Source organism: Coregonus clupeaformis, chromosome 5 (assembly GCF_020615455.1).
Source record: "Coregonus clupeaformis isolate EN_2021a chromosome 5, ASM2061545v1, whole genome shotgun sequence".
Lineage (NCBI taxonomy): Eukaryota > Metazoa > Chordata > Actinopteri > Salmoniformes > Salmonidae > Coregonus > Coregonus clupeaformis.
Genome location: NC_059196.1, coordinates 43,682,505 through 43,706,267, shown reverse-complemented (window position 1 = coordinate 43,706,267; position 23,763 = coordinate 43,682,505). Strand labels below are relative to the sequence as shown.

The following is a 23,763-nucleotide window of genomic DNA, read 5'->3' as shown; positions in this document are numbered from 1 at the left end:
ACATTCTGGTTAATTAAATGTAGGCCTAGGTGTGTGTGTGTGTGTGTGTGTGTGTGTGTGTATGTGTCTGTGTGTCTGTGTGTGTGTCTGTGTGTGTGTGTGTATGTGTCTGTGTGTGTGTGTCTGTGTGTGTGTGTGTCTGTGTGTGTATGTGTCTGTGTGTGTGTGTCTGTGTGTGTGTGTGTGTGTGTGTGTGTGTGTGTGTGTGTGTGTGTGTGTGTGTGTGTGTGTGTGTGTGTGTGTGTGTGTGTGTGTGTGTGTGTGTGGTCCCAAAAAAACATACTGAGAAGTTTTAGTACAGAATATCTCAATAGTGGATCAAGTGGAATAAATATTGAGAGCGATTTTACTCCTTGAACAGTCCACACTTTCACACTATATATGTTAGAGTCAGTTTGGGACATACAGTGGGGAGAACAAGTATTTGATACACCGCCGATTTTGCAGGTTTTCCTACATACAAAGCATGTAGAGGTCTGTAATTTTTATCATAGGTACACTTCAACTGTGAGAGATGGAATCTAAAACAAAAATCCAGAAAATCACATTGTATGATTTTTAAGTAATTAATTTGCATGTTATTGCATGACATAAGTATTTGATACATCAGAAAAGCAGAACTTAATATTTGGTACAGAAACCTTTGTATGCAATTACAGAGATCATACGTTTCCTGTAGGTCTTGACCAGGTTTGCACACACTGCAGCAGGGATTTTGGCCCACTCCTCCATACAGACCTTCTCCAGATCCTTCAGGTTTCGGGGCTGTCGCTGGGCAATACGGACTTTCAGCTCCCTCCAAAGATGTTCTATTGGGTTCAGGTCTGGAGACTGACTAGGCCACTCCAGGACCTTGAGATGCTTCTTACGGAGCCACTCCTTAGTTGCCCTGGCTGTGTGTTTCGGGTCGTTGTCATGCTGGAAGACCCAGCCACGACCCATCTTCAATGCTCTTACTGAGGGAAGGAGGTTGTTGGCCAAGATCTCGCGATACATGGCCCCATCCATCCAATACGGTGCAGTCATTTTTGATTTAGTCTCTCACAGTTGAAGTGTACCTATGATAAAAATTACAGACCTCTACATGCTTTGTAAGTAGGAAAACCTGCAAAATCGGCAGTGTATCAAATACTTGTTCTCCCCACTGTATAGACCCCTAAGACATACAGTACCAGTCAAAAGGTTGGACACACCTACTCATTCAAGGGTTTTCTTTATTTTTACTATTTTTTACAGTGTATAATAATAGTGAAGACATCAAAACTATGAAATAACACATATGGAATCATGTAGTAACCAAAAAAGTGTTAAGCTAATGAAAATATATTTTAGATGTTAGATTCTTCAAAGTAGCCACCCTTCGCCTTGATGACAGCTTTGCACACTCTTGGCATTCTCTCAACCAGCTTAATGAGGTAGTCACCTGGAATGCATTTCAATTAACAGGTGTGCCTTCTTAAAAGTTAATTTGTGGAATTTTTTCCTTCTTAATGCGTTTGAGCCAATCAGTTGTGTTGTGACAAGGTAGGGGGGTATACAGAAGATAGCCCTATTTGGTAAAATACCAAGTCCATATTATGGCAAGATCAGCTCAAATAAGCAAAGAGAAACGACAGTCCATCATTACTTTAAGACATTAAGGTCAGTCAATACGGAACATTTCAAGAACTTTGAAAGTTTCTTCAAGTGTAGTCGCAAAAACCATAAAGCGCTATGATGAAACTGGCTCGCATGAGGACCGCCACAGGAATGGAAGACCCAGAGTTACCATAAGTTGATTAGAGTTACCAGCCTCAGAAATTGCAGCCCAAATAAATGCTTCACAGAGTTCAAGTCACAGACCCATCTCAACATCAACAGTTCAGAGGAGACTGTGTGAATCAGGCCTTCATGGTCTAATTGCTGCAAAGAAACCACTACTAAAGGACACCTATAAGAAGAAGAGACCTGCTTGGGCCAAGAAACACGAGCAATGGACATTAGACCAGTGGAAATTTGAGATTTTTGGTTCCAACCGCGGATGATCTCCGCATGTGTAGTTCCCACCGTGAAGCATGGAGGAGGTGTTATGGTGTGCGGGTACTTTGCTGGTGACACTGTCAGTGATTTATTTAGAATTCAAGGCACACTTAACCAGCATGGCTACCACAGCATTCTGCAGTGATACGCCATCCCATCTGGTTTGGGCTTAGTGGGACTATCATTTGTTTTTCAACAGGACAATGTAAGGGCAATTTTCCCAAAAAGGAGAGTGATGGAGTGCTGCATCAGATGACCTGGCCTCCACAATCACCCGACCTCAACCCAATTGAGATGATTTGGGATGAGTCGGACCGCAGAGTGAAGGAAAAGCAGCCAACAAGTGCTCAGCATATGTGGTAACTCCTTCAAGACTGTTGGAAAAGCATTCCTCATGAAGATGGTTGAGAGAATGCCAATAATGTGCAAAGCTGTCATCAAGGCAAAGGGTGGCAATTTGAAGAATCTCAAATATAAAATATATTTTGATTTGTTTAACCCTTTTTTGCTTATTACATGATTCCATATGTGTTATTTCATAGTTTTGATGTCTTCACTATTATTCTACAATGTAAAAAATTAAGAAAAACCCTTGAATGAGTAGGTGTGTCCAAACTTTTGACTGGTACTGTATCTATGATCTAATCTTATTGAGGAGTCTAATGTATCTGTATCTGTATCTAATGGAGGAGTCTAATGTATCTATTATCTAATGGAGGAGTCTAATGTATCTATTATCTAATGGAGGAGTCTAATGTATCTGTATCTATTATCTAATGGAGGAGTTTAATGTATCTATTATCTAATGGAGGAGTCTAATGTATCTGTATCTAATGGAGGAGTCTAATGTATCTATTATCTAATGGAGGAGTCTAATGTATCTATTATCTAATGGAGGAGTCTAATGTATCTGTATCTAATGGAGGAGTCTAGTGTATCTATCTAATGGAGGAGTCTAATGTATCTATTATCTAATGGAGGAGTCTAATGTATCTGTATCTAATGGAGGAGTCTAATGTATCTATTATCTAATGGAGGAGTCTAATGTATCTGTATCTAATGGAGGAGTCTAATGTATCTGTATCTAATGGAGGAGTCTAATGTATCTATTATCTAATGGAGGAGTCTAATGTATCTGTATCTAATGGAGGAGTCTAATGTATATATTATCTAATGGAGGAGTCTAATGTATCTATTATCTAATGGAGGAGTCTACTGTATCTATTATCTAATGGAGGAGTCTAATGTATATATTATCTAATGGAGGAGTCTACTGTATCTATTATCTAATGGAGGAGTCTAATGTACCTGTGAGGAAAAGTGTTCAAGAGGATAGTAATACTGTATAAATATGGAAGGTTTAGAGGATATTTACATATTCCTATTTCCTAAGAACCTACCTTTTATCTACGGAATTGTGAAATAGTTTGGTCCATTTGTCACTTTTATATGAGTCATTTATCAGATCTCTTATCCAGAGCCACTTACAGTTAGTGCATTCATCATAAGATAGCTAGGTGAGACAACCACATATCACAGGCATTTTTTACATTTTAGTCATTTAGCAGACGCTCTTATCCAGAGCGCCATGCTCTACCAACTGAGCTACACAGGCATAGTAAATACATTTTTCCTCAATAAAGTATCTATCTGTAAAGTCAGTGCTAGTAGGGGGGGAAAGTCAAGTGTGAGTGTTAGTTCACGAAATACAATTATTATTATTTTTAATTATAAAGGATATAGGAGGTTGTACCATTGGCCTGGCTGCCGTACCATTGGCCTGGCTGCCGTACCATTGGCCTGACTGCCGTACCATTGGCCTGACTGCCGTACCATTGGCCTGGCTGCCGTACCATTGGCCTGGCTGCCGTACCATTGGCCTGACTGCCGTACCATTGGCCTGGCTGCCGCCGTACCATTGGCCTGGCTGCCGTACCATTGGCCTGACTTACGCCGTACCATTGGCCTGGCTGCCGTACCATTGGCCTGGCTGCCGTACCATTGGCCTGGCTGCCGTACCATTGGCCTGGCTGCCGTACCATTGGCCTGGCTGCCGTACCATTGGCCTGGCTGCCGTACCATTGGCCTGGCTGCCGTACCATTGGCCTGGCTGCCGTACCATTGGCCTGGCTGCCGTACCATTGGCCTGACTGCCGTACCATTGGCCTGGCTGCCGTACCATTGGCCTGACTGCCGTACCATTGGCCTGACTGCCGTACCATTGGCCTGACTGCCGTACCATTGGCCTGACTGCCTGTATCAAATAACTCCTAATTGAGAGCAGAATTCACAGCCATGTAATTGACGCATGAAGCCATGCCAGTGTGAATAGGCTACATCCATCCAGCACGTGTTTGTAGTTTGGTTTCCTAGTTTCCAACTTTCCCTCTAAGCTCTGAGCTGGTCTTCTGTAAAGGCAACCTGCTTACACTCTCCATGGGTCTGGCTGGACTGGTACCGACACCATCAGTCTGGTTGGACTGGTACCGACACCATCAGTCTGGCTGGACTGGTACCGACACCATGAGTCTGGCTGGACTGGTACCGACACCATGAGTCTGGCTGGACTGGTACCGACACCATCAGTCTGGCTGGACTGGTACCGACACCATCAGTCTGGCTGGACTGGTACCGAATTTCAGTTTGTGACAAAACAAGCAATGTATAGTGTAGAGAATCATTGTACCATCTAAACCGCTGTGAAATATATTTTAATTAAACCAATAATATTGTATTTTCAGCTGAAAGTAAAAGACGCAAAAACTAAACTTAAGAATGGGAAGCATAGAAATAGTGCACATAGAACAGATCTACCGCTTCTTAGACTGGCTTTCAATGAGAATGACAGATCTATAACTCACATTTCTACGTGAATTTGGTCAGGTCTCCCAAAAAGTTACATATTGCAGCTTTAAATTTAGACCAAAAAGCAAAAAAAAAATACAACACAAATACAATATAGCCAATTTTGACTTCGCAGCTGGCCTTTCTAAGGGGAAAATCGCTCAGTTCTGCCTCCAGGACAAGACTCATGACAATAAAGGTCAACCTGCCTTTTAGGGGGGACCTGGATATAAGCCTGATATCTCCCATTCCTCAGTCTGGCATTGCAAAATTAGGTTAGGGGTAGAGTAGACGAAACACAGGTTCACTTCACCAAAATAAATATCAGTTTTCCTCCAATGAAGTACATAGGCCTGGTAAGGGGGAACCTCCATCCTGGCATCACAAGGTTTAGGGGCAGTCTAACCTCAGGGAACCGAATGTTAAATCTGTCACAAGAGACTAGGGGGTAATCTGGATGAGGTAAAAGCAGAGGTGCACAGCACTGCACCAATACGTGTCAGTTTACCTCAACCAATGATATATAGGCCCGTTCTCCTGCTTTCTCGAGTTCCTTTCAGAGTCTGGCATTGGTGGGACGTGACTGTATTAAAGTGCAACCTATAAACAAGTAAAATAGAGGTGCACAGCATTACACTAATACATGTCAATTTCCCTTCAATTCAATCCTGGCCTCCCTAAATGGTAAAAGGCCTTGGCAGCTATCATTATTGACCCGACCACAAATGACTAAATGACTAGATGACTAGATGACTAGATGACTAAGTGACTTGGCTGTAAAGTTCTCTGAACAATTATGACCTAAAATAAGTATCCCCTGGTTAACTCCTGGCGGAGGGAGGGAGGGAGGGAGGGAGGGAGGGAGGGAGGGAGGGACGGACGGACGGACGGACGGAGGGAGGGAGGGAGGGAGGGAGGAGAGAGGGAGAGGGAGAGGGGGAGAGAGGGAGGGAGGGAGTTAACCAAGTCATTGTTTTCCCTCCATTATTGTTCTGGTCTCATGTTGAGCCAAGATGAATTGAAACAAGCCAATGGTTTATGAAATGTAACCACTGCAGCTAGATGGCCACTCCCACACTCTGGGCCTGTGAACGTACAGCTAGATGGCCCCTCCCACACTCCGGGGCTGTGAACGTACAGCTAGATGGCCCCTCCCACACTCTGGGGCTGTGAACGCAGCTGCCCCCACACTCGGGCTGGAACGACAGCTAGATGGCCACTCCCACACTCTGGGGCTGTGAACGTACAGCTAGATGGCCCCTCCCACACTCTGGGGCTGTGAACGTACAGCTAGATGGCCACTCCCACACTCCGGGGCTGTGAACGTACAGCTAGATGGCCCCTCCCACACTCTGGGGCTGTGAACGTACAGCTAGATGGCCCCTCCCACACTCTGGGGCTGTGAACGTACAGCTAGATGGCCACTCCTACAGCTAGATGGCCCCTCCCACCCCCGGGGCTGTGAACCTGGCCCCTCCCACCCCTCACTCCCCTCGACAGCTAGATGGCCCCTCCCACACCCTGGGGCTGTGAACGTACTATGACAGCAGGGGAAAGTTTTAGCAATTTCAAAATACAATTTGGTAATAGACTAAAACATGAAAACATTCACATGTCGATTCTTACTTAATATCTTATTTAAATTATGTTTTTCACAGCAGTGAAGTTCATTCCTCTCTGCGAAAGAAAAATAATAAAACCCAGAAAAATAAAAACCCAATTCCAAAACAACCAGAACAAAAGCTGCAGATCTGAGCCAGATTATTTAGTGAGCGGTCCGCCTGTTTGTCTTCATGCCCAGGACTGTGTGTGTGTGTGTGTGTGTGTGTGTGTGTGTTGCTACTCTCGTCCCTCATTGCTCATCAAGCAGGACAATTACGGCCGCGACAAAAAAAAGGCCAACGCTACAAAGGTCAACCTCCGACGGGACTTCTCATTTAACTCCTCCCTCCCTACCTCGGCAGAGCAGAACTCTTGATTCCCCGGTAGACCTGGGCTCAAGACACCGAACCCACTACAGCCTATGGCAGCACTTGTGGGCTTTGCACAAAGCATCCAACCCCGGAATCCAGCAAGCAGCAGAGGGTTTGATTCAGAGCTGTGAGGCTGAGGCTAGGGAGCCTTCAGAATAAGCCTGGCTCTGAATGCAACATGCCTGGGACCAGATAGGTGATCAACGGAAGCCTTTGTGCCTACATTCTGAACCACAGTGTATATGTATGTGTGTGTGTGTGTGTGTGTGTGTTTGCCTTGGGAAAGTATTATTCTAAAATTGATTAAATACATTTTTTTACTCATCATAACATAATACCCCATAACGACAAAGCGAAAACAGGTTTTTAGATATTTTTGCAAATTAAGAAAAAAATAAAAACAGAAATACCTTATTTACATAAGTATTCAGACCCTTTACTATGAGACTCGAAATTGAGCTCAGGTGCATCCTGTTTCCATTGATCATCCTTGAAATGTTTCTACAAGTTGATTGGAGTACACCGGTGGTAAATTCAATTGTTTGGACATGATTTGGAAAGGCACACACCTGTCTATATAAGGTCTCACAGTTGACAGTGCATGTCAGAGCCAAAACCAAGCCATGAGGTCTAAGGAATTGTCTGTAGAACTCCGAGACAGGATTGTGTCGAGGCACAGATCTGGGGAAGGATACCAAAAAATGTCTGTAGCATTAAAGGTCCCCAAGAACACAGTGGCATCCATCATTCTTAAAATGGAAGAAGTTTGGAACCACCAAGACTCTTCCTAGAGCTGGCCACCCGGCCAAACTGAGCAATCAGGGAAGAAGGGCCTTGGTCAGGGAGGTGACCAAGAACCCGATGGCCACTCTGACAGAGCTCCAGAGTTCCTCTGTGGAGATGGGAGAACCATCCAGAAGGACAACCATCTCTGCAGCACTCCACCAATCAGGCCTTTATGGTAGTGGCCAGACGGAAGCCACTCCTCAGTAAAAGGCACATGACAGCCCGCTTGGAGTTTGCCAAAAGGCACCTAAAGGACTCTCAGACCATGAGAAACAAGATTCTCTGGTCTGATGAAACCAAGATTGAACTCTTTGGCCTGAATGCCAAGCGTCATGTCTGGAGGAAACCTGGCACCATCCCTATGGTGAAGCATGGTGGTGGCAGCTTCATGTTGTGGGGATGTTTTTCAGCGGCAGGGACTGGGAGACTAGTCAGTATCGAGGAAAAGATGAACGGAGCAAAGTACAGAGAGATTCTTGATGAAAACCTGCTCCAGAGCGCTCAGGATTGGCTTGGGGACAAGTCTCTGAATGTCCTTGAGTGGCCCAGCCAGAGCCCGGACTTGAACCTGATCTAACATCTCGGGAGAGATCTGAAAATAGCTGTGCAGCGACGCTCCCCATCCAACCTGACAGAGCTTGAGAGGATTTGCAGAGAAGAATGGGAGAAACTCTCCAAATACAGGTGTGCCAAGCTTCATACCCAACAAGACTTGAGGCTGTAATCGCTGCCAAAGGTGCTTCAACAAAGTACTCAGTAAAGGGTCTGAATACTTACAGTTGAAGTCGGAAGTTTACATACACCTTAGCCAAATACATTTAAACTCAGTTTTCACAATTCCTGACATTTAATCCTAGTAAAAATTCCCTGTCTTAGGTCAGTTAGCATCACCACTTTATTTTCAGAATGTGAAATGTCAGAATAATAGTAGAGAGAATGATTTATTTCAGCTTTTATTTCATTCATCACATTCCCAGTGGGTCAGAAGTTTACATACACTCAATTAGTATTTGGTAGCATTGCCTTTAAATTGTTTAACTTGGGTCAAACGTTTCGGGTAGCCTTCCACAAGCTTCCCACAATAAGTTGGATGAATTTTGGCCCATTCCTCCTGACAGAGCTGGTGTAACTGAGTCAGGTTTGTAGGCCTCCTTGCTCGCACACGCTTTTTCAGTTCTGCCCACACATTTTCTATAGATTTGAGGTCAGGTCTTTGTGATGGCCACTCCAATACCTTGACTTTGTTGTCCTTAAGCCATTTTGCAACAACTTTGGAAGTATGCTTGGGGTCATTGTCCATTTGGAAGATTCATTTGCGACCAAGCTTTAACTTCCTGACTGATGTCTTGAGATGTTGCTTCAATATATCCACATAATTTTCCTTCCTCATGATGCCATCTATTTTGTGAAGTGCACCAGTCCCTCCTGCAGCAAAGCACCCCCACAGCATGATGCTGCCACCCCCATGCTTCACGGTTGGGATGGTGTGCTTCGGCTTGCAAGCGTCCCCCCTTTTTCCTCCAAACATAACGATGGTCATTATGGCCAAACAGTTCTATTTTTGTTTCATCAGACCAGAGGACATTTCTCCAAAAAGTACGATCTTTGTCCCCATGTGCAGTTGCAAACCGTAGTCTGGCTTTTTTATGGCGGTTTTGGAGCAGTGGCTTCTTCCTTGCTGAGCGGCCTTTCAGGTTATGTCGATATAGGACTCGTTTTACTGTGGATATAGATACTTTTGTACCTGTTTCCTCCAGCATCTTCACAAGGTCCTTTGCTGTTGTTCTGGGATTGATTTGCACTTTTCGCACCAAAGTATGTTAATCTCTAGGAGACAGAACGCGTCTCCTTCCTGAGCGGTATGACGGCTGCGTGGTCCCATGGTGTTTATACTTGCGTACTATTGTTTGTACAGATGAACGTGGTACGTTCAGGCGTTTGGAAATTGCTCCCAAGGATGAACCAGACTTGTGGAGGTCTACAATTTCTTTTCTGAGGTCTTGGCTGATTTTTTTGATTTTCCCATGATGTCAAGCAAAGAGGCACTGAGTTTGAAGGTAGGCCTTGAAATACATCCACAGGCACACCTCCAATTAACTAAAACGATGTCAATTAGCCTATCAGAAGCTTCTAAAGCCATGACATCATTTTCTGGAATTTTCCAATCTGTTTAAAGGCACAGTCAACTTAGTGTATGTAAACTTCTGACCCACTGGAATTGTGATACAGTGAATTACAAGTGAAATAATCTGTCTGTAAACAATTGTTGGAAAAATTACTTGTGTCATGCACAAAATAGATGTCCTAACCGACTTGCCAAAACTATAGTTTGTTAACAAGAAATGTGTGGACTGGTTGAAAAACGAGTTCAACTGTATGTAAATGTGATATTTAGTTTTTTTCTAAAAACCCGTTTATGCTTTGTCATTACATTTACATTTTAGTCATTTAGCAGACGCTCTTATCCAGAGCGACTTACAATATTTTTATTATTATTTTATTTTTTATACTGGCCCCCCGTGGGAATCAATCCCACAACCCTGGCGTTGCAAACGCCATGCTCTACCAACTGAGCTACATCCCTGCCGGCCATTCCCTCCCCTACCCTGGACAACTGTGCGCCGCCCCATGGGTCTCCCGGTCGCGGCCGGCTACGACAGAGCCTGGATTTGAACCAGGATCTCTAGTGGCACAGCTAGCACTGCGATGCAGTGCCTTAGACCACTGCGCCACTCCGGAGACTCATTATGGGGTATTGTGTGTAGATTGATGAGGAAAAACACAATTTAATCCATTTTTAGAATAAGGCTGTATCATAACAAAATGTGTGTGTGCGTGTGCGTGTGTGTGCGTGCATATCAGCATGTTTGCCTCATCACAATAACCAACCAAGGAATGCTGTTTTGTTCTAATATCAATTAAACAGTTGGAAAATTACTGACGCGTTAATTCTGACACTTCAAACAAAGATTATTGGCCCAATATCACTCATTAAGTTATTTTGAACCTGCAATAAAATAAACCATTGTAATAAACCATTCCCTAGATGATATTTAAGCTTTTGCTAATTCAGATATTTCAGTATTGAACTACGTTAATCTTATATAAGCTAAATGGTGTATCAATGATTGATGTAATTGATTGATTAAAATCTTCTGGAAGTCTCAGTCCATAATATAATTAAATACATATTATTGGCATTGGGGGAGCAAAGCCTACTGGTATTAGAATTACCACCCAAGTCGCATACCGTCTAGTGTGTGTTGTTATATTACAGCTAAGAAAAAAAAAGCCCTGCCCGTGAAAGTACTATGAAAATATAGAGTACATTTCGGTCATATCTATCATAGGTGCAATAGATCATCCGACTTCATCCTTATCAGGATTCAGGCTATTGGAATGTATTATTGGGTTTGGGTTAGCTGAGGAACCCTCAACTCCGACTCGATATAAAAGAAGGGAGTTAAGGGACCCTCAGCTCGGTTTTGGGCTACCGAACCCCACGCAAAATGGAACACCCGTGTTGTATATATCGACTCAGTCACTCCCTGCCCAAAATTGTAAATAAATCGAAGAGATACATTGTGAAACATTTTGATCATATTCAAGTGTATTAAACCCGACGCGACCTAGACATGGGCTTTGCACCTAGATACAATTAGGCAACCCCTGTCCGTAAAGCTACAGTAGCCGGTTAAATGACAATCATCCTACAGGCTACATACAGTACAGTAGACTAACAAAACCGTCCATTAGCCTATCTGTGTCAAAATGCACAATTCGGCATTCTCCAGTCGTGAAACTGCTTGAACACCTCTGAAACGGGTTCCTTGCGTAGCCTACCGATGATAATTCTCATCTGCAGTTAACGTAGGATTCACGATTTTCGGGACTCAACCGATAAATCATTGGACTTCAACCGGAGCCCGAGCCCCTGTACGCAATTTCTGCTGCATGATGCTCGCGAGCAGCAGCTGTTCTGCAACATCATGCACATTTCCCAAAATAAAAGGACCTTACCATTCTGAAGACACATCCAACGTATACACGTCGATATCTGGAATGAATCGCCCAAGACTAGAAAATGATCCCGTTCTAGTAGAGTTGTTATTTCTTCGGTTGGAAGTGTGGATCAAAACAGCTCCTCATCACCGCCGGGCTCGGGAAACAGACATGTATCAGAGGCGCTACAGCACCATTCTACAGGCAAGCCGAAGGGATGGATGGAAAGGCAGTTTATGTCTTAAAAGGATCTACATAACCCGCTGGCCTACTTGTGGTCAGAAAAAAAAAAACACAACAAATTCACAGTTGAATCGGAGAGAAATCGCAGGAATTAGTCCCTAAGCACACTGACACGTTGAGTCACACGCTGAACGGAGAGACGGGAAACTAGATCCAGCAGCGAACGCCGAGGAATGGCAACCAAGCGAAGAACTCACGATTTAGAAAATTGGTTCGTACCATGGAGGAGAAAGGGGGTGTGCTTGGAGTGGTCGCCCCCTTTGGTACCAATCTCCACCTCTCCATATGATATTTCCTCAACGTTCTTATTATCGGTATTCAAAAAGAGATGTACCGCCTATGAAGGTTAACATTTGGTAGAATACATATAGCACGCTTTAAACTAGTAGCCTACCGATTGTAGCCTGCTATAACCGCGGAATAGAGTGGGGCTAGCGAAGCTAACCAACCATAACAGAAAACGTAACTTCTGACTCAGCCAGGCTATTTAGTGTGGTTTTCATTATTAATTCAAAAGACAACATCAATGTTTCTAATGAAACATTGTCTGAAAGTAACACAAAATATAATAAAAACATGTGTTATTTACAGGTTAATATTCTATAATGGGGAAATAACTCCACAGAGTCTGGGAAGGTTGATTTTATACTGAACAAAAATATAAACACAACATGTAACGTTTCGGTCCCATGTTTCATGAGCTGACATAAAAGATCCCAGACATTTTCTATTTGCACAAAAAGCTTATTTCTCTCCAAATTTGTGCACAAATTTGTTTACATTCCTGTTAGTGAGCATTTCTCCTTTGCCAAGATAATCCATCCCCCTGACAGGTGTGGCGTATCATGAAGCTGATTAAACAGAATGACCATTACACAGGTGTACCTTGTGCTGGGGACAATAAAAGGCCACTCTAAAATGTGCACAACACAATGCCACAGATGTCTCAAGTTTTGAGGGCACGTGCAATTGGCATGCTGACTGCAGGAGTGTCCACCAGAGCTGTTGCCAGATATTTTCCCAGTTCTTCCATGGCCTGCATACTCACCAGACATGTCACCCGTTGAGCATGTTTGGGATGCTCTGGATCAACGTGTACGACAGCGTCTTCCAGTTCCTGCCAATATCCAGCAACTTCGCACAGCCATTGAAGAGGAATGGGACAACATTTCACAGGCCACAATCAACAGCCTGATCAATTCTATGCGAAGAAGATGTGTCACGCTGCATGAGGCAAATGGTGGTCACACCAGATACTGACTGGTTTTCTGATTCCAGGCCCCTACTTTTTTTTTAAAGGTATCTGTGACCAACAGATGCATATCTGTATTCCCAGTCATGTACAGTCCATAGATTAGGGCCTATGAATAGCTGTGTGTAAAGTTAAAACATTTGTTGTTTTCATAGAAACAAACCCAAACCGTGACCAGAAGTTACCCCAACCCCAGGCCCAAACCTCTGACACCAGAACCATTGTCTTGCTCAACCTGACATTTCTTCTGTCCCAACGTTTAAATGAGTCCTGTCCCTAAATCCTTTAGCACCCCCCCACCCCTGAAGCCTATGCCATTGGTCCCTGGTTCAAAGGAATGGTCCCTGGAAGTATGGATGGTGGCCCCTGGGAAGGAGGCCAGGGAGAAGGAGAGGAGAGAGGGAGAGGAGGCGGCATGTGTGGGCTTTAATTCACTGCTTTATCCCCTGAAAGCAAATCTGGGCCTGGTTTAGGGGTCTTACAGCTCACAGCCTGTCAATGGATGAGCGGAAAGTTAAATGTGCTTTTAGACGTAAAGCGGCAGGACATGGGGCCTCGGCAGCCTGGGACTGGGATTGTGGTTGTGTCATTGTTGGGTGCTGAGACGAAACCCTCCGTTGATATAGACAACAGGAGGAAGGGGCCCATCTGGGGGTCCGTCCCAAATGGTACCCTATTCCCTTTATAGAGCACTACTTTAGACCAGAGAATGGCACCCTATTCCCTATATAGTGCACTACTTTAGACCAGGGCTCATAGGGACAATACAGGAAATAGGATGCCAGTTGGGATTCAGCCTGAGTCTCATTGACGATGCTGTCCGCAGGTGGTTGGTTGGTTTGGCCTTGTCCATTTGATTTGACACAGTCACAGATATGTTCCTAATAAATACAGGTCCTACGAAACCAATGTTGCATTTTTTAAAGTGTGAAAAATATGTGTAATGTAAGTATTTCTGTCACTGCACGACTCTCGTAGACCATGAAATGCATTACCTCTATTTTGAAAGAGTACAATTGGTTCCATCATGTATCTTTTATAGAGAAGGTAGAGGTATTGAGAGGACATACAGTGCCTTCACTTTTTCCACATTTTGTTTTGTTACAGCCTGAATTTAAAATCGATTAAATTGAGATGTTTTGCCACTGGCCTACATACAATACCCCATCATGTCTTGGTCTAAGGCACTGCATCGTAGTGCTAGCTGTGCCACTAGAGATCCTGGTTCGAATCCAGGCTCTGCACAATTGGCCCAGCGTCGTCCAGGGTAGGGGAGGGAATGGCCGGCAGGGATGTAGCTCAATTGGTAGAGCATGGCGTTTGCAACGCCAGGGTTGTGGGTTCGTTTCCCACGGGGGGCCAGTATGAAAAAATAATAATAATAATGTATGCACTCACTAACTGTAAGTCGCTCTGGATAAGAGTGTCTGCTAAATGACTAAAATGTAAATGTCAAAGTGGAATTAGTTTTTTTTCAATGTTTACAAATTAATGAAAAGCTGAAATGTGATGAGTCAATAAATCAAGTTCAGGAGTAAACATGTGCTTAGCAATTCACATAATAAGTTGCATGGACTCACTCTGTGGGGAATGATAGTTTTTTAACATGGTTTTGCTCTGTACCCAACACATTCAATTATCTGTAAGGTCCCACAGTCGAGCAGTGATTTTCGAACACAGATTTAACCACAAAGACCAGTGAGGTTTTCCAATGCCTCGCAAAGAACGATAGTAGATACATATATATTTTTTTAAAGCAGACATTGAATATCCCTTTGAGCATGGTGAAGTTATTAAAATACATTTACATTTTACATTTAAGTCATTTAGCAGAAGCTCTTATCCAGAGCGACTTACACTTTGGATGGTGTATCAATACACCCCGTCACTACAAAGATACAGGCGTCCTTCCTAACTCAGTTGCCGGAGAGGAAGGAAACCGCTCAGGGATTTCACCATGAGGCCATGAGGGTATGCGTGTCATCGGCAAGGACTAGGACGTTTTTTAGGATACAAATAAACGGAATAGATCTAAGCACAGGCAGAATCCTAGAGGAAAACCTGGTTCAGTCTGCTTTCCAACAGACACTGGGAGACAAATTCACTTTTCAGCAGGACAATAACCTAAAAACACAAGGTCAAATATACATTGGAGTTGCTTACCAAGACTACATTGAATGTTCTTGAGTGGCCTAGTTACAGTTTTGACTTAAATCAGCTTGAAAGTCTATGGCAAGACTTGAAAAAGGCTATCTAGCAATGTTCAACAACCAAATTGACAGCTTGAATATTTTTTTAAAGAATAATGTGCAAATATTGTACAATCCAGGTGTGATAAGCTCTTAGAGACTTAGCCAGAAAGACTCTCAGCTGTAATCGCTGCCAGAGGTGATGCTAAACATGTATTGACTCAGTGGTGTATTTCTGTATCTCATTTTCAATAAATTTGGCAACATTTCTAAAACATGTTTTCACTTTGTCATTATGGGGTATTGTGTGTAGATGGGGGTGAGAAATATAAATACATTTAAACCATTATGAATTCAGGCTGTGACACAACACAATGTGGAATAAGTCAAGGGGTATGAATACTTTCTGAATGCACTAGTAGGTAGGTAGGTAGGTAGGTAGGCAGGTAGGGAGGTAGGTAGGTAGGTAGGTAGGTAGGTAGGTAGGTAGGTAGGTAGGTAGTCTGACTGCACCGTCCCAAATGGAACACTATTCCCTATTTAGTTAAGTTTTTCATTTGCATATAATTTACCACTATAGGGAATTAAATGAATACATTTTGTGGTTTGGTTACATGTCAGTGCATTATCAAGAAATGTTTTGAGTGGGGTGAAGATATAATATCACAAAGGGTGGATTATTTGGTGAAACGTTTAACTTCAAGCATCCCTGGCCTGGTGATCATCGAGGGCTTAGACTAGTCTCTAGACTTCTTCAACAGCAGGGTAGTGTGCAGAAATGATGAGAAGGTTGGTGATAACAGGGCTATATTAACAGGTGATAACGGGGCTATATTAACACCACAGGCTGAGAAGGTTGGTGATAACGGGGCTTTATTAACACCACAGGCTGAGAAGGTTGGTGATAACGGGGCTATATTAATGTCACGGTTTCGGCCGAGGCTGCCTCTCTCCCTTGCTCGGGCAGGCTTCGGCGTTCGTCGTCTCCGGAATACTAGCTGCCACCGTTGTATGTTTCTGTGTTCGTTTGCTTTTGTCTGATTGTTGTACACCTGTTATCGTTTAGTGTAATTAGTGTCCTATAAGTTCTCGTTGTGTTTGTCTAGTGTTGTGTGTGATTGTTTTACTGTCGTGCCGGTAGGCTGGATATTTACTGTTTGCTCGGTTGAGCTATTTTGCTCCTTAGTTTTGGAGTATTGTGTCGCACCTGTTTGTGCGCTTGTGTTTTCGCCTACGTGCGGAGCTTTTGCCTCAGGGCAGTTATTTCATGTTTGTTTGCTATGCATCACTAAAGTCTGTTGGACTAACGTACTGCGTCCTGCGCCTGATTCCACCCACACCCACCTACATCTACCTTGACAGAATCACACACCATACTCGATGGAATCAGCAGGAGCCGCAGCAGCACAGGCGACGTTGGAGGACAGGGTCCGTGAGCAGAATGACCAGATCCTGCGGATGGGGTCCGCACTGCAGGAGGTGATCACCACCATCCGAGGCTGGGAGACCCGAGGGACTCCTCCACCGCCATCCTCCCTGCCCGCACCATCGGCCACTCAGCCCATTCCCGCTCCGGAACCCAGAGGAGTTCGACTCTCGCTCCCGAGGGCCTACGATGGGACCGCGGCCGGGTGTCAGGGATTCCTTCTCCAGGTGGAGCTGTACCTGGCCACCGTGCACCCGGCGCCCTCGGGACACGAGAGTGTGTCCGCCCTGATCTCCTGCCTTTCCGGGAAGGCGTTGGAATGGGCCAACGCAGAGTGGAGGAGGATCGACGCTAACACCATCACCTACGACGAGTTCTCCCGCCGCTTCAGGGCGGTGTTTGACCATCCCCGGAGCGGAAAGCGGCGGGGAGCGTCTGGTCGGCCTCAGGCAGGGGAAGAGGAGTGCCCAGGAGTTCGCCTTGGAGTTCCGTGCCCTAGCGGCGGATGCAGGGTGGAATGAGCGGGCTCTCATTGATCACTACAGATGTAGTCTACGCGAGGACGTCCGTAGGGAGCTGGCCTGTAGGGACACCAGCCTCTCGTTCGACCAGTTGGTCGACATGTCCATCAGGCTGGATACCCTGCTAGCTACCCACGGACGTTCGAGGGGGTCCGTCCATTTCACCCTCCAGCGCCTCCGAGCCGTGCCCCATGGAGCTCGGGGCGCTGGCGCTAGAGAGAGGAGGGCTCGGCTTACGAGGGGGTCCATCTCCTGCACCAACTGTGGTCGGGGAGGACACACCGCGGCTAGGTGCTGGGGATGGCCTCCTCGGGGAGAGGACGACAGGTCCCGCACTGGGGATTCCTTCCAGGTGAGTAGGCGCCCCACTCACCCAGAGCTCTCTGTTGCACATTTCTGTATATCTGTGCGTTTTCCACAGGTAGCACCTCATTCCCAGCATAAGGCGCTGGTAGATTCAGGCGCGGCTGGGAATTTAGTTGATAAGAAGTTTTGTTTAGCCTTAGGGATTCCCCTTCTCCCTGTGGACGTTCCCTTCCCCGTTCATGCCCTAGATAGCCGTCCGTTGGGTGCGGGCTTGATCAGGGAGGTCACTGCGCCACTTAGGATGTGTGCGCAGGGGGGTCATCAGGAGATGATCCAGCTATTTCTGATCGACTCGCCTGCGTATCCGGTGGTGCTGGGCATGCCCTGGTTGAGTACCCATAACCCATCGATTTCGTGGCAGGAGAGGGCTCTGATGGAGTGGTCTGCCCAGTGTGTGGGTCGATGTTTAGGGCGTTTCCATAGGGGCTACCTCGGTGGAGAGTCCAAACCAGGTGCCCGCATTGCACGTTCCCCCTGAGTATGGGGATTTGGCTATTGTGTTCAGTAAGTCGAGGCGCGCAGTTGCCTCCCCCATAGGCAGGGAGATTGTGCGATAGACCTCCAGGCAGGAGCTGCGCTCCCACGGAGCCATGTGTATCCTCTGTCTCAGGAGGAGAAGAGAGCTATGGATACGTACATAGACGAATCTCTGAGACAAGGATACATACGGCCTTCCACTTACCCTGCGTCCTCAAGTTTCTTTTTTGGGAAGAAAAAGGATGGAGGATTACGCCCGTGCATCGATTACCGTGGTCTCAATCAGATCACGGTGAAGTACAGTTATCCACTCCCGCTGATTGCGACCATGACGGAGTCATTGCACGGGCGCGTTTCTTCACTAAATTAGATCTCAGGAGCGCGTACAACTTGGTGCGCATTAGGGGGCGATGAATGGAAGACAGCCTTTAGTACCACCTCGGGCCATTACGAGTATCTTGTCATGCCATACGGGTTGATGAACGCTCCTTCAGTTTTCCAATCATTCGTGGATGAGATCTTCAGGGACATGCAGGGGCAGGGGGTGGTCGTGTACATCGATGACATTCTCGTGTACTCACCTACCCGAGTCGAGCATGTGGCCCTGGTGCGCCGAGTGTTGCGGAGACTGTTGGAGCACGACCTGTATGTCAAGGCAGAGAAGTGTCTGTTCTTCCAGGAGTCGGTCTCCTTTTTGGGTTATCAGTTGTCTGCGTCAGGGGGTGAAGATGGAGGTAGACCGGGTGTCAGCCGTGCGTAATGCAAACGCCAACTACTGTAAAGGAGGTGCAGCAGTTTTTGGGGTTTGTGAATTATTACCGGAGGTTTATCCGGGATTTTGGACAGGTGGCAGCTCCCATAACGTCTCTTTTTGAAGGGGGGTCCGTGCGTCTGCAGTGGTCAGCCGAGGCGGACAGGGCGTTTGGGAGGCTGAAGGACCTGTTTACCTCGGCTCCGGTGCTGGCGCATCCGGATCCCTCTTTGCCATTTCAGGTAGAGGTGGACGCGTCAGAGGCCGGTATAGGAGCCGTGCTGTCGCACGGTCCGGCGCGCCACCTAAGCTCCGCCCCTGTGCCTTTTATTCCAAGAAGCTCAGTCCGGCGGAGCGAAACTATGGACGTGGGGGACAGGGAGTTGTTAGCCGTGGTACAGGCCCTAAAGGTGTGGAGGCACTGGCTTGAGGGGGCTCAACACCCTTTCGTCATTTTGACGGACCACCGTAACCTGGAGTACATCCGGGCAGCGAGGAGGCTGAACCCTCGCCAGGCGAGGTGGAATATGTTTTTGACCCGTTTCACATTTAAGATCACGTACATCCCTGGGTCACAGAACGGTAAGGCAGACGCACTGTCTCGGCGGTATGACACGGAGGAGAGGTCCGTGGAGCCCACTCCCATACTGCCGGAGTCTTGTCTGGTGGCACCGGTAGTGTGGGAGGTCGATGCCGAACTCGAGCGGGCGTTACGCACCGACCCTAGTCCACCTCAATGCCCGGAGGGTCGGAAGTACGTTCCGCTCGAGGTTCGGGATCGTTTGATCTATTGGGCTCACACGTCACCCTCCTCTGGACACCCTGGTATCGGCCGGACAGTGCACTGTCTTAGTACCAAGTACTGGTGGCCCACGTTGGCAAGGGATGTGAGGGTTTATGTTTCCTCCTGCTCGGTGTGCGCCCAGTGTAAGGCGCCTAGACATCTGCCTAGGGGTAAGTTACTACCCCTGCCCGTTCCACAACGACCATGGTCTCACCTCTCGGTGGATTTCCTCACTGACCTTCCTCCTTCACAGGGGAATACCTGTGTACGCACCTGGTCGTTGTGGACCGGTTTTCTAAGGCCTGTCGTTTGCTCCCTATGCCGGGCCTTCCTACTGCCCTGCAAACCGCCGAAGCACTATTCACCCATGTGTTCCGGCACTACGGGGTACCCGAGGATATTGTGTCTGATCGAGGTCCCCAATTTACCTCCAGAGTCTGGAGAGCTTTTATGGAGCGGTTGGGGGTCTCGGTGAGCCTCACCTCGGGTTACCACCCGGAGAGTAATGGGCAGGTGGAACGCGTGAACCAGGATGTGGGTAGGTTTCTTAGAACATACTGCCAGGACCGGCCGGAGGAGTGGGCAAGGTACGTTCCCTGGGCCGAGATGGCCCAGAATTCCCTACGCCATTCCTCCACTAACCTAACCCCCTTTTCAATGTGTGTTAGGTTACCAGCCGGTTCTGGCACCTTGGCAGCAGAGCCAGATCGAGGCTCCTGCGGTGGATGAGTGGGCGCGGCGCTCGGAGGAGACATGGAACGCTGCACACGTCCACCTGCAGCGGGCCCTCCGACGACATAAGGCGAGCGCCGATCTCCACCGCAGTGAGGGACCGGTGTACGCACCTGGTGATCGGATGGGGGGTCTCCAATATCTAGTGGAGTGGGAGGGGTACGGCCCGGAGGAGCGGTGCTGGGTGCCGAGGAGAGACATTTTGGACCCGTCTCTCCTGACGGAATTCCATTGTGGGCACCCGACGCGCCCTGCTCCGCGTCCTCCTGGTCGTCCCCGAGGCCGGAGTCGGCGCACGTCTGGAGCCGCGCGTCAAGGGGGGGGGGGTACTGTCACGGTTTCGGCCAAGGCTGCCTCTCTCCCTTGCTCGGGCAGGCTTCGGCGTTCGTCGTCTCCGGAATACTAGCTGCCACCGTTGTATGTTTCTGTGTTCGTTTGCTTTTGTCTGATTGTTGTACACCTGTTATCGTTTAGTGTAATTAGTGTCCTATAAGTTCTCGTTGTGTTTGTCTAGTGTTGTGTGTGATTGTTTTACTGTCGTGCCGGTAGGCTGGATATTTACTGTTTGCTCGGTTGAGCTATTTTGCTCCTTAGTTTTGGAGTATTGTGTCGCACCTGTTTGTGCGCTTGTGTTTTCGCCTACGTGCGGAGCTTTTGCCTCAGGGCAGTTATTTCATGTTTGTTTGCTGTGCATCACTAAAATCTGTTGGACTAACGTACTGTGTCCTGCGCCTGATTCCACCCACACCCACCTACATTTACCTTGACAATTAACACCACAGGCTGAGAAGGTTGGTGATAACGGGGCTTTATTAACAGGTGATAACGGGGCTATATTAACACCACAGGCTGAGAAGGTTGGTGATAACGGGGCTTTATTAACACCACAGGCTGAGAAGGTTGGTGATAACGGGGCTATATTAACACCACAGGCTGAGAAGGTTGGTGATAACGGGGCTATATTAACACCACAGGCTGAGAAGGTTGGTGATAACGGGGCTTTATTAACACCACAGGCTGAGAAGGTTGGTGATAACGGGGCTATATTAACACCACAGACTGAGAAGGTTGGTGATAACGGGGCTTTATTAACACCACAGACCCCCCCCCCCCCCCCTCAGAACAGCCTCAATTCGTCGGGCCATGGACTCTACAAGGTGGTCGAATGCGTTCCACAGGGATGCTGGCTCATGTTGACTCCAATGCTTCCCACAGTTGTGTCAAGTTGGCTGGATGTCCTTTGGGTGTGGACCATTCTTGATACACACAGGAAACGATTGAGCGTAAAAAAAACATTATATAACCTATTATATACAGTATAACATTATATAACCTATTATATACAGTATAACATTATATAACATATTATATACAGTATAACATTATATAACCTATTATTATATAACATATTATATACAGTATAACATTATATAACCTATTATATACAGTATAACATTATATAACATATTATATACAGTATAACATTATATAACCTATTATATACAGTATAACATTATATAACATATTATATACAGTATAACATTATATAACCTATTATATACAGTATAACATCATATAACCTATTATATACAGTATAACATTATATAACATATTATATACAGTATAACATTATATAACATATTATATACAGTATAACATTATATAACATATTATATACAGTATAACATTGTAAAATGATAATAAAAATGGTATCATGCCCACTTGAGGCTGCATGTATAATAGTTGGCAAAGTACAGTCGTGGTCAAAAGTTTTGAGAATGACACAAATATTAATTTTCACAAAGTCTGCTGCCTCAGTTTTTATGATGGCAATTTGCATATACTCCAGAATGTTATGAAGAGTGATCAGATTAATTGCAATTAATTGCAAAGTCCCTCTTTGCCATGAAAATGAACTCAATCCCCCCAAAAACATTTCCACTGCATTTCAGCCCTGCCACAAAAGGACCAGCTGACATCATGTCAGTGATTCTCTCGTTAACACAGGTGAGAGTGTTGACGAGGACAAGGCTGGAGATCACTCTGTCATGCTGATTGAGTTAGAATAACAGACTGGAAGCTTTAAAAGGAGGGTGGTGCTTGAAATCATTGTTCTTCCTCTGTTAACCATGGTTACCTGCAAGGAAACACGTGCCGTCATCATTGCTTTGCACAAAAACGGCTTCACAGGCAAGGATATTGCTGCTAGTAAGATTGCACCTAAATCAACCATTTATCGGATCATCAAGAACTTCAAGGAGAGAGGTTCAATTGTTGTGAAGAAGGCTTCAGGGCGCCCAAGAAAGTCCAGCAAGCGCCAGGACCGTCTCCTAAAGTTGATTCTGTCATGCCAACAGTAAAGCATCCTGAGACCATTCATGTGTGGGGTTGCTTCTCAGCCAAGGGAGTGGGCTCACTCACAATTGTGCCTAAGAACACAGCCATGAATTGTAACGATCCCGGCTGTCTGAGTCGGGTCCTGTCTGGTGACTAGTTTTTCCTGTTCGTAATCTCCAGTTTCCCGAGGGTTCGGGAACGCTCCGGGGAGCGCTCTGGTTTTCCGCACCTGCATCCCATCAGCAATCTGCACACCTGGTCCTGATCATCACCCTTCTTAGGCTCTGGCCGAACATCCAGTTCCTGCCGGATCGTTAGCTATGAACCGTATGTTTGTCAGCGTGTCAGCCTCTGAGCCTTAGTTAGTTTTGTTGTTTTGCACCTTGTTACTTGCTGTGTACTGACCTCCGTTTTTGTTCTGTCTGCAGTCTCTCACCCGGAACCTTCACCCAACCTCTGCCTGATGGTCGGCGGCTGCCGAGCCAGTACCGGACCAACCACTGCACCCTCAACAACCCATCCACGCCACCCGCTCTGTTCCTGGATTATTCAGCCTCACTCGGAATCTACTAAATAAACACTCACCTTTCTCTCAACGTACCTTGTCCTTGTCTGCTTCTGGGTTCTGGCATAGTAAACCGTGACAGAACGATCCGGCCAGTAATGAACCCAGCGGACCTGGACTCCGTTACGCCATGCTATTACCCAGCAGGAGAAGATGTTGGGCCATCATAGCACGGTACTACAGGAGATCGCGTTGTCAGTTCGGAACCTTTCTACCGGTCTGGCGGAGGTCCAGAACCAACGTAAGTGTCGGTGGAGGATCCACTACCGGTTTCACCCATCTCGCCTGCCGCTTCTGAAGCTGTGTCCATCCGTGAGCCCAAGGTTCCGACGCCGGATAAATATGAGGGGGGAGCTGGGAAGATGCCGTTCCTTCCTTATGCAGTGTGGATTAGTGTTCGATCTACAGCCCTACTCTTATGCCACAGACAAGGCTAGGATAGCCTTTGTGATTGAGTTGCTGCGTGGTCGAGCGCTGGAGTGGGCTTCAGCCGTTT

The 23,763-nt window shown here is 46.3% G+C and overlaps 1 protein-coding gene across 1 annotated transcript in view; it reads right to left on the bottom strand.

Annotated features, from left to right (window-relative positions):
• Window positions 1–12,030, bottom strand: part of tenm4 (teneurin transmembrane protein 4) — a 586,910-nt gene extending 574,880 nt beyond the window's left edge. Inside the window, exon 1 of the mRNA XM_041876707.2 lies at window positions 11,643–12,030. The gene's annotated coding sequence lies outside the window, so the exon portion shown is untranslated. The remainder of the gene's footprint in view (window positions 1–11,642) is intronic.
• Window positions 12,031–23,763: the final 11,733 nt, after the last annotated feature.